General features: G+C 38.4%; 1 pseudogene; it reads right to left on the bottom strand.

Annotated features, from left to right (window-relative positions):
• Positions 1 to 2,922: 2,922 nt before the first annotated feature.
• Positions 2,923 to 3,435, bottom strand: LOC132425680 (small ribosomal subunit protein eS24 pseudogene; annotated as a pseudogene).
• Positions 3,436 to 9,088: the final 5,653 nt, after the last annotated feature.

Below are 9,088 nucleotides of genomic sequence, written 5' to 3'. Positions count from 1 at the left end.
CGTACATTTGTTCTCTACATCTGTGTCTCTATTTCTGGATTTCTCCAATTCTTTTAAGTGGACAAACATTACCATTATAACAAGAAAAAAGTAGATACTATAAAAATATTTGCCATTTGTAGCAACATGGATGGACTTGGAGGGCATTACGCTAAGTGAAACGTTAGACAGAGAAAGACAAATACAATATGATATCAGTTATATGTGGAATCTAAAAAATACAACCAACTAGTGAATATAACAAAAAAGAAGCAGACTTACAGATATAGAGAACAAACTAGTGGCTACCAGTGGGGAGAGACGTGGGAGGGGCAATATGGGGAGGGGGAGGGGGAGGCACACACTATTGGGTGTAAGACAGGCTCAAGGATGTTTTGTACAACATGAGGACTAGAGCCAATATTTTGAAATTACTGGAAATGAAAAGTAACCCTTAAAAACTGTATAAAAATATTTTTTAAATAAAAAAATAAATTGAACTTTAAAAAAACAAAAATAATAGGAATAAAAAATATTACTTTGCAAGGGAAATGAGAAATAATTTAGAGTCTAGATTAAAGTATCAGATAATCTTTCTCAGGCTATGATAACAACCTCAAAATCTCAGTGGCTTAATAAAAAGAAGTTTTTTTTTTTTTTCTCATGTAAGGGAAACCGGGTAACTCTCTGGTATCACTATTACTCACATGTATCAATGTAGTATTTCAGCTTGCTTTACTCTTACAGCATCTTCATATTGACAGTTACTTCTATAATTGCCAAGATAGAGGAAAATTGGAGAATTATATTTTAAATAATTCTGCCTGTAAATGCACATATCACTTCTATTAACATTTCACTGGCCAAATCAAGGAGATGGGGAAATACAATCCTTGCGTGGTCCTAGAAAGAGAGGAAAACTGGAAATGGGGAGAGACACTAATTTCTACACAGACTGCTCTTCTCATCACCAAACGTTAGGCTCATTGTCTTTGCTGCATGTCAAACATGCCCACTCTTTCCCAAAGGTGACTAATTCAGAGACCGCCCCCCCTCCCAAAATACCATTGACCTGAAAATTCAGGATCTTTTGGTGATGCTGTTTCTCCATTAGGTGTGATGTGCAGTAGTCTTTATATCATGTCCACATGTGGCAGCTCTTGATGTTCTGCTTCATACAGTGGTGGAATAGGGACAGTAATTACGACAAGCATTTTCATTCTGAAAGAGGAAGAGTGGGGGACCTACAGAAGTTCCTAGGCCGTAGTAACACGGATCATCCTGACAATACATTTCAACAGCCCCCTATCCTGAGGACTTAGGCAATTCTGCTCCCTGGGAAGGCTTCCCCAATCCATTCTTTTTTTTTTTTTTTTTTTTGGTCATCCCTGGCTGTGCCTTCTGAGAGGTTCTTTATTTTATTCTTCTTGGCTATATCTATAAGGCCAGCAAGAGATATTGAAGAATTTTGTCCTGGGTTTTAACTACTTCACTGCCTGGGCAGGTCACATTTGTGCTCCCAAATTCAAGTGCGTGGGGATGTGCAATCTTTTCCTGCGTCTAAAAGAGAATTAGAAATGTGAATTCTACCACAGATGATACTGTATTTCATTAGAGAGGATTTTTATTTATGTCTGCAGCTCACATAGGTGCAAGCAACCTGGGGTCATTTCTGAAACAGATTTTCTGGGCTATGCAGATGAGGTGGTAATAGGGCTGCCGTCTTTCTTTTTTTAAAAAATAAATTTATTTATTTACTTTTGGCTGCGTTGGGTCTTTGTTGCTGCGCAGGGGCTTTCTCTAGTTGCATTGATTGGGGGCTACTCTTCGCTGCGGTGCACGGGCCTCTCATTGCAGTGGCCTCTCCTGTTGAGGAGCACGGGCTCTAGGCACAAAGGCTTCAGTAGTTGTGGCTCGCGGGCTCTAGAGCACAGCCTCAGTAGTTGTGGCACATGGGCCTAGTTGCTCCGCGGCATGTGGGATCTTCCTGGACCAGGGCTTGAACCTGTGTCCCCCGCATTAACAGACGGACTGCCAACCACTGTGCCACCAGGGAAACCCTGGCTGCCATCTTTTTGGTGGTTGGTTAATTAATTCTAGTTCGCCCTTAATCCTCAGATGCAACTCTTTGGTTTTCCAAAGCAATATAGGGGATGTTTTCCAACGCCCTTAGCTTCGGTGGGTCTTTGACTTCAATTTTTATCCCCCTCACCATTTGAGCTGTCAAAAGCACTTCTCAGCTATCTCTCCAGAATTGGCAAGCGCCACATGTGCAAAAGTAGACCAGATGTTACTATATGTCTCTGGAGTTCATTTTCTACCACATCTTGTTCTGGAATATAGCCCATATTTTGCTAGTTTCCTAATGCTTTCAAGCCAACGGTTTTCATATTTTTCCCATGTTTTCTTGTTATTCTCAGAGACTGCAAGACGCAGAAGTCACTCTGACCAACTCTTTGCCCTCCCCCCCATTTTTTCTGTTTGATTGATGAGAGTCATTATTTGAGTGAACAGCTCTTAAATTTGTTTTCAGGGATGTTGGATGAAGGTTATAATGCACACTATGTTAGAATCTGGTTGTGATTTCTTAGGCATTATAATTTGAATATAGGCAGCTGTCACCGAGTAGATGGTAGTGGTCTTTAACATAGTATAAAGACCTTTAACATAGGTCTTTAACATAGCTGTGATTCATCTCTTTTCTAATGTTAAACCATGAGGACCAAGCAGATGTGGACATGAGGCAGGGAGACAGCACTGGGAAAGTCATGCCAAATGAGAACATCTAAGTAGGGACTAAGGAAAGAATCTCAAGATAGGCCTGGACTTAGAATTTTATTAGTCCCAGTGGTGTTAGGGCTTTGAGATCAAGGAACTGCCTAGGAGAAGAATGTCTTCCACTCCTAAGATCAAAGAGAGAACCTCACCATCTTTTTTTTTTTTTTAAAGTCTTAGTTTATTAACTCTCTCATGAAAAAGCTGCACAGTCTCCAAAGATACAATCACTGCAGAGTCTTTATTCCTTCTGCTGCCCAATCTCCAGCTCACTGCTGGACACTTCATTTCTTCATCTCCAGCACCAACATTGTCCTTTGCAGTCTCCCCAACTTTCTTCATTCTGTTCTTGCATTCCTTTCGCTGTTTTCTTGAGGTATTTTTCTTCTCATACAGGCCATGTCTTGCAAGCCTGTGTTTGGGCTCATCCTTCTTCACATAATCCAAGGAATCGTAAGTCATGCCAAAGCCAGTTGTCTTGCCATCACCGAAATGGGTTCTGAATCCAAACACAAAGATGACATCTGGTGTGGTCTTGTACATTTTGGCTAGTTTTTCCTGAATTTCTGTCTTAGGTACTGTTGCCTTCCCAGGATGAAGGACATCGATGATCATTTGTTTCCGCTGAAGTATTCGGTCGGTCATGAACTTCCTGGATCAGATAGTTACCGTGTTGTTCATGATGGCAGTTAATCGTCAAGCAGCCAGGAAGGAAAAGAGAACTATTTTCCACCAGCCAATCATATCAATGCTCATGGAAGGACCTCGGGAGGCCAAAGCTGGAAAGTGAATTGTCCAAATAAGCTTGGCCCTCTTAACAATTTTCTCCTTGAGAATGAGTTTTATTATAAATATTCCATAGAGGGCTTCCCTGGTGGCACAGTGGTTGAGAGTCCACCTGCCAATGCAGGGGACACGGGTTCGTGCCCCGGTCCGGGAAGATCCCACATGCCACGGAGCAGCTGGGCCCGTGAGCCATGGCCGCTGAGCCTGCGCGTCCGGAGCGTGTGCTCAGCAACGGGAGAGGCCACAGCAGTGGGAGGCCCGCGTACCGCAAAAAAATAAATAAATAATAAATAAATAAATAAATATTCCATAGAAACTCTTCTCCCCTACTGCATCATCTTGTAGATTATGTTGCCTATTGTTTCACTTTATTTCCCCATTCTTATTTTCTCCCTTCTCTCTTGAACTTGATGCTTCATACGCATACTTGCCAGGCCCAGTCTCACACAGAACTTGGACTTTGGCTACCTACTGTACCATACTGACCAGACCCACTCATTACTATATCTAATCCTGGCCCCAGGAACACAAGTTTCAGATGGGTGCCTCTTCCCCCATGCTCATCCCAGAAGGAACATCAGATATAATTCAGATCTCATCCATCAGAGCCGGAGTGGGTTAGAAGACTGGGAATCTAGAAAATAATACTGAGCAACATGGAAGTGTAGGCTGTGGAATTAATGTGGAAAAGAGGCTCAGGATATCAGCTGAGAGAAAGTGCTTGATGTCACACCAAAGGCTGCTAGGCCAGGCCTTAAGACCATTGTCCTACTTTTCTGTACAGGTGACTCTACTTCTTCTTTTCTGCCATGCCAGAGGGAGAAGGTATACTTTATAAAAATTAGAAGTTGTAGAATTGAGAGTCCTAGCCACAGGGTTGCCAGATAAAATACAGATAACCAGTAAAATTTGAATTTTAGGTAAACAACAAATAATTTTTTAGTATAAGTATGTCGTATGCAATAACGGGGCTATGCTTAGAGTAAAAAAGCATCTAATTGTTTACCTGCAATTCAGATTAAACTGGGTATCTTGTATTTTTATTTGCTGCATCTGGCACCCTTCTAAGTCTTGGGGAGAAGCTACTGGATTGGATGAACTCAATAGTGTGAACATTTGAGAGACATTTTTTAGATTAGAGAGATTATGTGTTGTTCAAAACATGGAAGAGTTTCAGTTTGGCTGGAGCTCAGTTTGAGCTGGAGGAAGCATAGTTATAAGACATGTCATGATGAGAAGGGGCAAAATTCTATTGCAATTCCATCCATACTAAAGATTTAAATGCTGTAATTACTCAAAAATTTACATTGATAAGTGACAGATTAATTAAGAGTTAAAGGGAAGCAGGCAGTATTCAAGAATGAATAGAAATGACTGAATAAGGATCGATCACTTATCAATAGAGTCCTTGTTGCTGAAGTGTGATTTAAGATTGTGGATCCATGTGTGTTTAAACTGAAATGGTCCAGTTGCTATAAGAACATTATGATACCTTTATTATGTCACTTTTCAGGACTTTGTTTAGAATATGACTACATTATTTTGAATTATGGTTGTCAGGAATACCAAGATACTTCTTACATTTGGTTAATGCAGTACTCATTCAGAAAACTCAAAATTATAATTTGGGGCAGCTAAAGAAATGTATAATATGGTGAAAGATGTCATAAACATAAATGGGTATTATTGAAGTACCTCTGAGATATTATTATCTGAAATTTTGAAAAGCTAAGTAAGAGAAACATAGATTTCATAGAAAGTTTCTAAACACCCTATTTCACTCTAGAACTGCCATGGCATCTGTTCTACTTCTTGCCAGCTGCCCCCTGAGGCCTGTGCCTGTCTCAGAGCACTTTTTCATCAAGGCTTGCATAAGGCTAGTTGTGTTCCAAGCGTTTTTCAAATTTGGTAAAAGTGAACCATTTGTAGAGGCGAAATTCTTTGGTTCCACATTAAAGTATATTATTTTAATGAAAATGTTTCTTAAGCATACTCAGATGTGAACTGATGTATTAAAAACAGCACACAACTTAACTTATAACCAAACTTTTAAAATAATATTTTTAAAATTAGCGGCATTAATTTAATGTCGTAGATTATATTGATTTGATGACACTGCTATATCTCTGCTTGAAAGATAATGTGGTGAAGACGCTAAGACATGAGTCCTTAAAATTGGATGTTACTCTACTCTGGGAGGTATACTAACTCATTTTCTCTTCCAGTTTTCTCTTTTCAAATCACCTCAAAATTTCTATTTGTTTAGGGCATTGTAATTGCATTTATACCTCACCTGGCACAAATCGAACATTATGTATTATGTCCAGTTCTGTTTTTTTTTTAGGTCCTCCTCTTAGTAGCCCACAATTAAAGCAGTACTCTTTGGTAGCAACATGAAAACAAACTGAACATCAAAATCACATGAGTAACATCTAGCATAAGGTGGTCATACAAACAATCCACTATATTCATATGCAAACATTTAATACATTCATTAAAATAAAGACTCTATATAGATCTGTTTAGCAAAGGTGTTGCAATTAAAAAATTACTCAGTTAGCTCAAAGATAATTAAAATCATTCAGTTCCTTAAATAGTCTCTCAATTAAATGCATAAACTGAGAGCAATCTTTATGTACAACACAGATGAAAATGTCACCTGTATTTTTGCATCTTTGGGGCTCCTACAGTAGATGGCAGTTGCTCCCTGAAACACTCCATTTTCCACTCTTGATTCCAAACCCTCAGAAACTTGCCTCAGCATTCAGCCCACCTGATTTTTCTGTCTTCATCTCCAATCTCATTATGATGTAGATTAACTTCATTTCTTGTTTTATGTTGCCTTTTCAGGGCTTCACTCCTTACCAAGATCCTGTACTTAAAGGAGGACTGTTGAAGTGCTAAAGAAGGGAAGTCAGAGGGGCAAAAGAGGAAATATTCAGGTATTAGTACTTTTTACTTCTGTTGAACACATCTCTTGAGTTTTAAACCTACATCTCTATCTGGCCAGGTATTCAAGCTCATTGTATCCAGTGAACTCATCATATACCCATAGATCTGTGCAGATTCTAAATTCCTTGAGAGTCTCAAACAAGATAGGTGAGAGGTAGCCCCAACTTGAGCTGTGTCTCTTGATCTCAAACTGTCTGCACTCTGCTCCTGTTCCTGGCCCCAATCTCATTTCTGCCTCCAAGAAAGAGTTGGGGTTCACCGGACTGATGGAAAACAAACAAGGGCTGTTGAAGTTGGACTTTCAACAGACCAAAATTAATAAGAGCAGAAGAATGAAAAGCTGATAGGAAGTGAAGATAATAATAGTTTATTTGTGTACCATGAAATGGTTGTATTTTCCCAAGTCTCTGCTTTCAACAGTATTCCATCCACCTCATGGTCCAACCTCTGGCATTCCTGGGGATCACCCTGTAAGCAATAATCGCAGCTTTGCCTTCCAAATCAACTTGAGCTCCTTACCTTGTTTCTGAATGTAGTTTGCTTTATTTTTCTCTTTTGTGTTGAGCCCTTGGGAACTCTCTTTTTTTCCCCCTAAATGTGCTCGGCTCAAGAAAGCAATACTACTTTTCCCAGTTCTCAAATCCCTGGACCCCACTGGCTGCTCTGGGAAAGCCCCAGTCTCCCATACACCTGTCTTAGCCCTTGAGATATTAGCCCTGTTCAGAGATTCCATGGTCCCTGATTCTGGCTTGCCTGGATTAGGTAAGTAAATCCGTCATCTACCTCTTCCAAATCTTCAAAGTTATTATTCCATATCTATTTTTAATCTTGGTTAATGATGTTAACACACACTTAGTCCAACAAGTTAAAGACTTTGAGCTTTTCCTTTTCTTTCCCTAGCAGTCCACATTTAAAGCCATTTTTTTCTGTTTGCTGTTAGAACAAATCTCCTAAAAGAAGTTGCCTATGCTCATTATCTCTATTTATTTATTATTATTTTTATTGAAGTATAATTGATTTACAATATTTTATTAGTTTCAGGTGTACAATATAGTGATTAAAAATTATTATAGATACATTTCAAGTTTTTATAAAATACTGGGTATATTCCCTGTGCTGTACAATATATCCTTGTAGTTTATTTATTTTATACATTGTAGTTTGTGCCTCTTAAACCCCTATCCCTATCTTGCCCCTGTCACCTTCCCTCTCCTCACTGGTAACCACTAGTTTTTTCTCTATATACGTGAGTCTGTTTCTCTTTTGTTCTATTGATTTGTTTTATTTTTTAGAGTCTACATATAAGTGATAACATACTGTATTAGTCTTTCTCTGTCTGGCTCCTTTCACTAAGCATAATACCCTCTAGATCTATGCATGTTGTTGCAAATGGCAGAATTTCGTTCTTTTTTTTGGCTGAGTAACAGTCCATGGTATATATACATACATACCACGTCTTCTCTATCCATTCATCTGTTGATGGACATTTAGTTTGCTTCCGTATCTTCACTATTGTAAATAATGCTGCTATGAACATTGAAGTGCATGTATCTTTTCAAATTAGCGTTTTCATTTTCTTTGGATATATACCCAGGAGTAGAATTACTGGATCATAGGTAGTTCTATTTTTAGTTTTTTGAAGAACCTCCATACTGTTTTCCATAGTGGTTCTACCAATTTACATTCCCACCAACAGTGTACTAGCATTCCCTTTTACTCACATCCTCACCAACATTTGTTACTGTTGTCTTTTTGATGATAGCCATTATGAGAGGTGTGAGGTGATATCTCATTGTTTTTCGTCTTCTAATGCCTTTAGATGATAGGTTAGTTTGTTTATTTGAAACTTTTCTTATTTCTTGAGGTAGGTCTGCATAGCTATAAACTTCCCTCTTAGGACTACTTTTGCTTCATCCAGTAGATTTTGGAAAGCTGTGTTTTTATTTTCATTTGTCTCAAAGTATTTTTTGATTTCTTCTTTGATTTCTTCATTGGCCCATTGGTTTTCGGTTTTTTTTAAACATCTTTATTGGAGTATAATTGCTTTACAATGGTGTGTTAGTTTCTGCTTTATTACAAAGTGAATCAGCTATACATATACATATATCCCCATATCTCCTCCCTCTTGCATCTCCCTCCATGTTTTTTAGTCTCCACATGTTTGTTTTTCCCATTTTTCTTCCTGTAATTGATTTCTAGTTTCATACAGATGTGATCAGAAAACATGCTTGATATAATTTCTATCCTCTTAAATTTGTTGAGTTGTTTTGTGGCCTAGCAAATGATCTATCCTAGAAAATGTTCCATGTACACTTGATAAGAATGTGTATTCAGCTGTTTTTGATTGGAATGTCCTTTAGATATCTATTAAGCTCAACTGATCTAATGTGTCATTTAAGACTACTGTTTCCTGTTAACTTTCTGTCTGGATGATCTGTCCCTTGATGTAAGTGGGGTGTTAAAGTTCCCTACTATTACTGTATTATTGTCAGTTTCTCCCTTTATGTCTGTTAATATTTGCTTTATATATTTATGGGCTTATAAGGAACATATATATTGAGTGTTACATCCTCTTCTGGTATTGATCACTTTATCA

The sequence above is a fragment of the Delphinus delphis genome, chromosome 5 (assembly GCF_949987515.2).
Source record: "Delphinus delphis chromosome 5, mDelDel1.2, whole genome shotgun sequence".
Lineage (NCBI taxonomy): Eukaryota > Metazoa > Chordata > Mammalia > Artiodactyla > Delphinidae > Delphinus > Delphinus delphis.
This window is presented reverse-complemented; position numbering and strand designations above follow the sequence as displayed.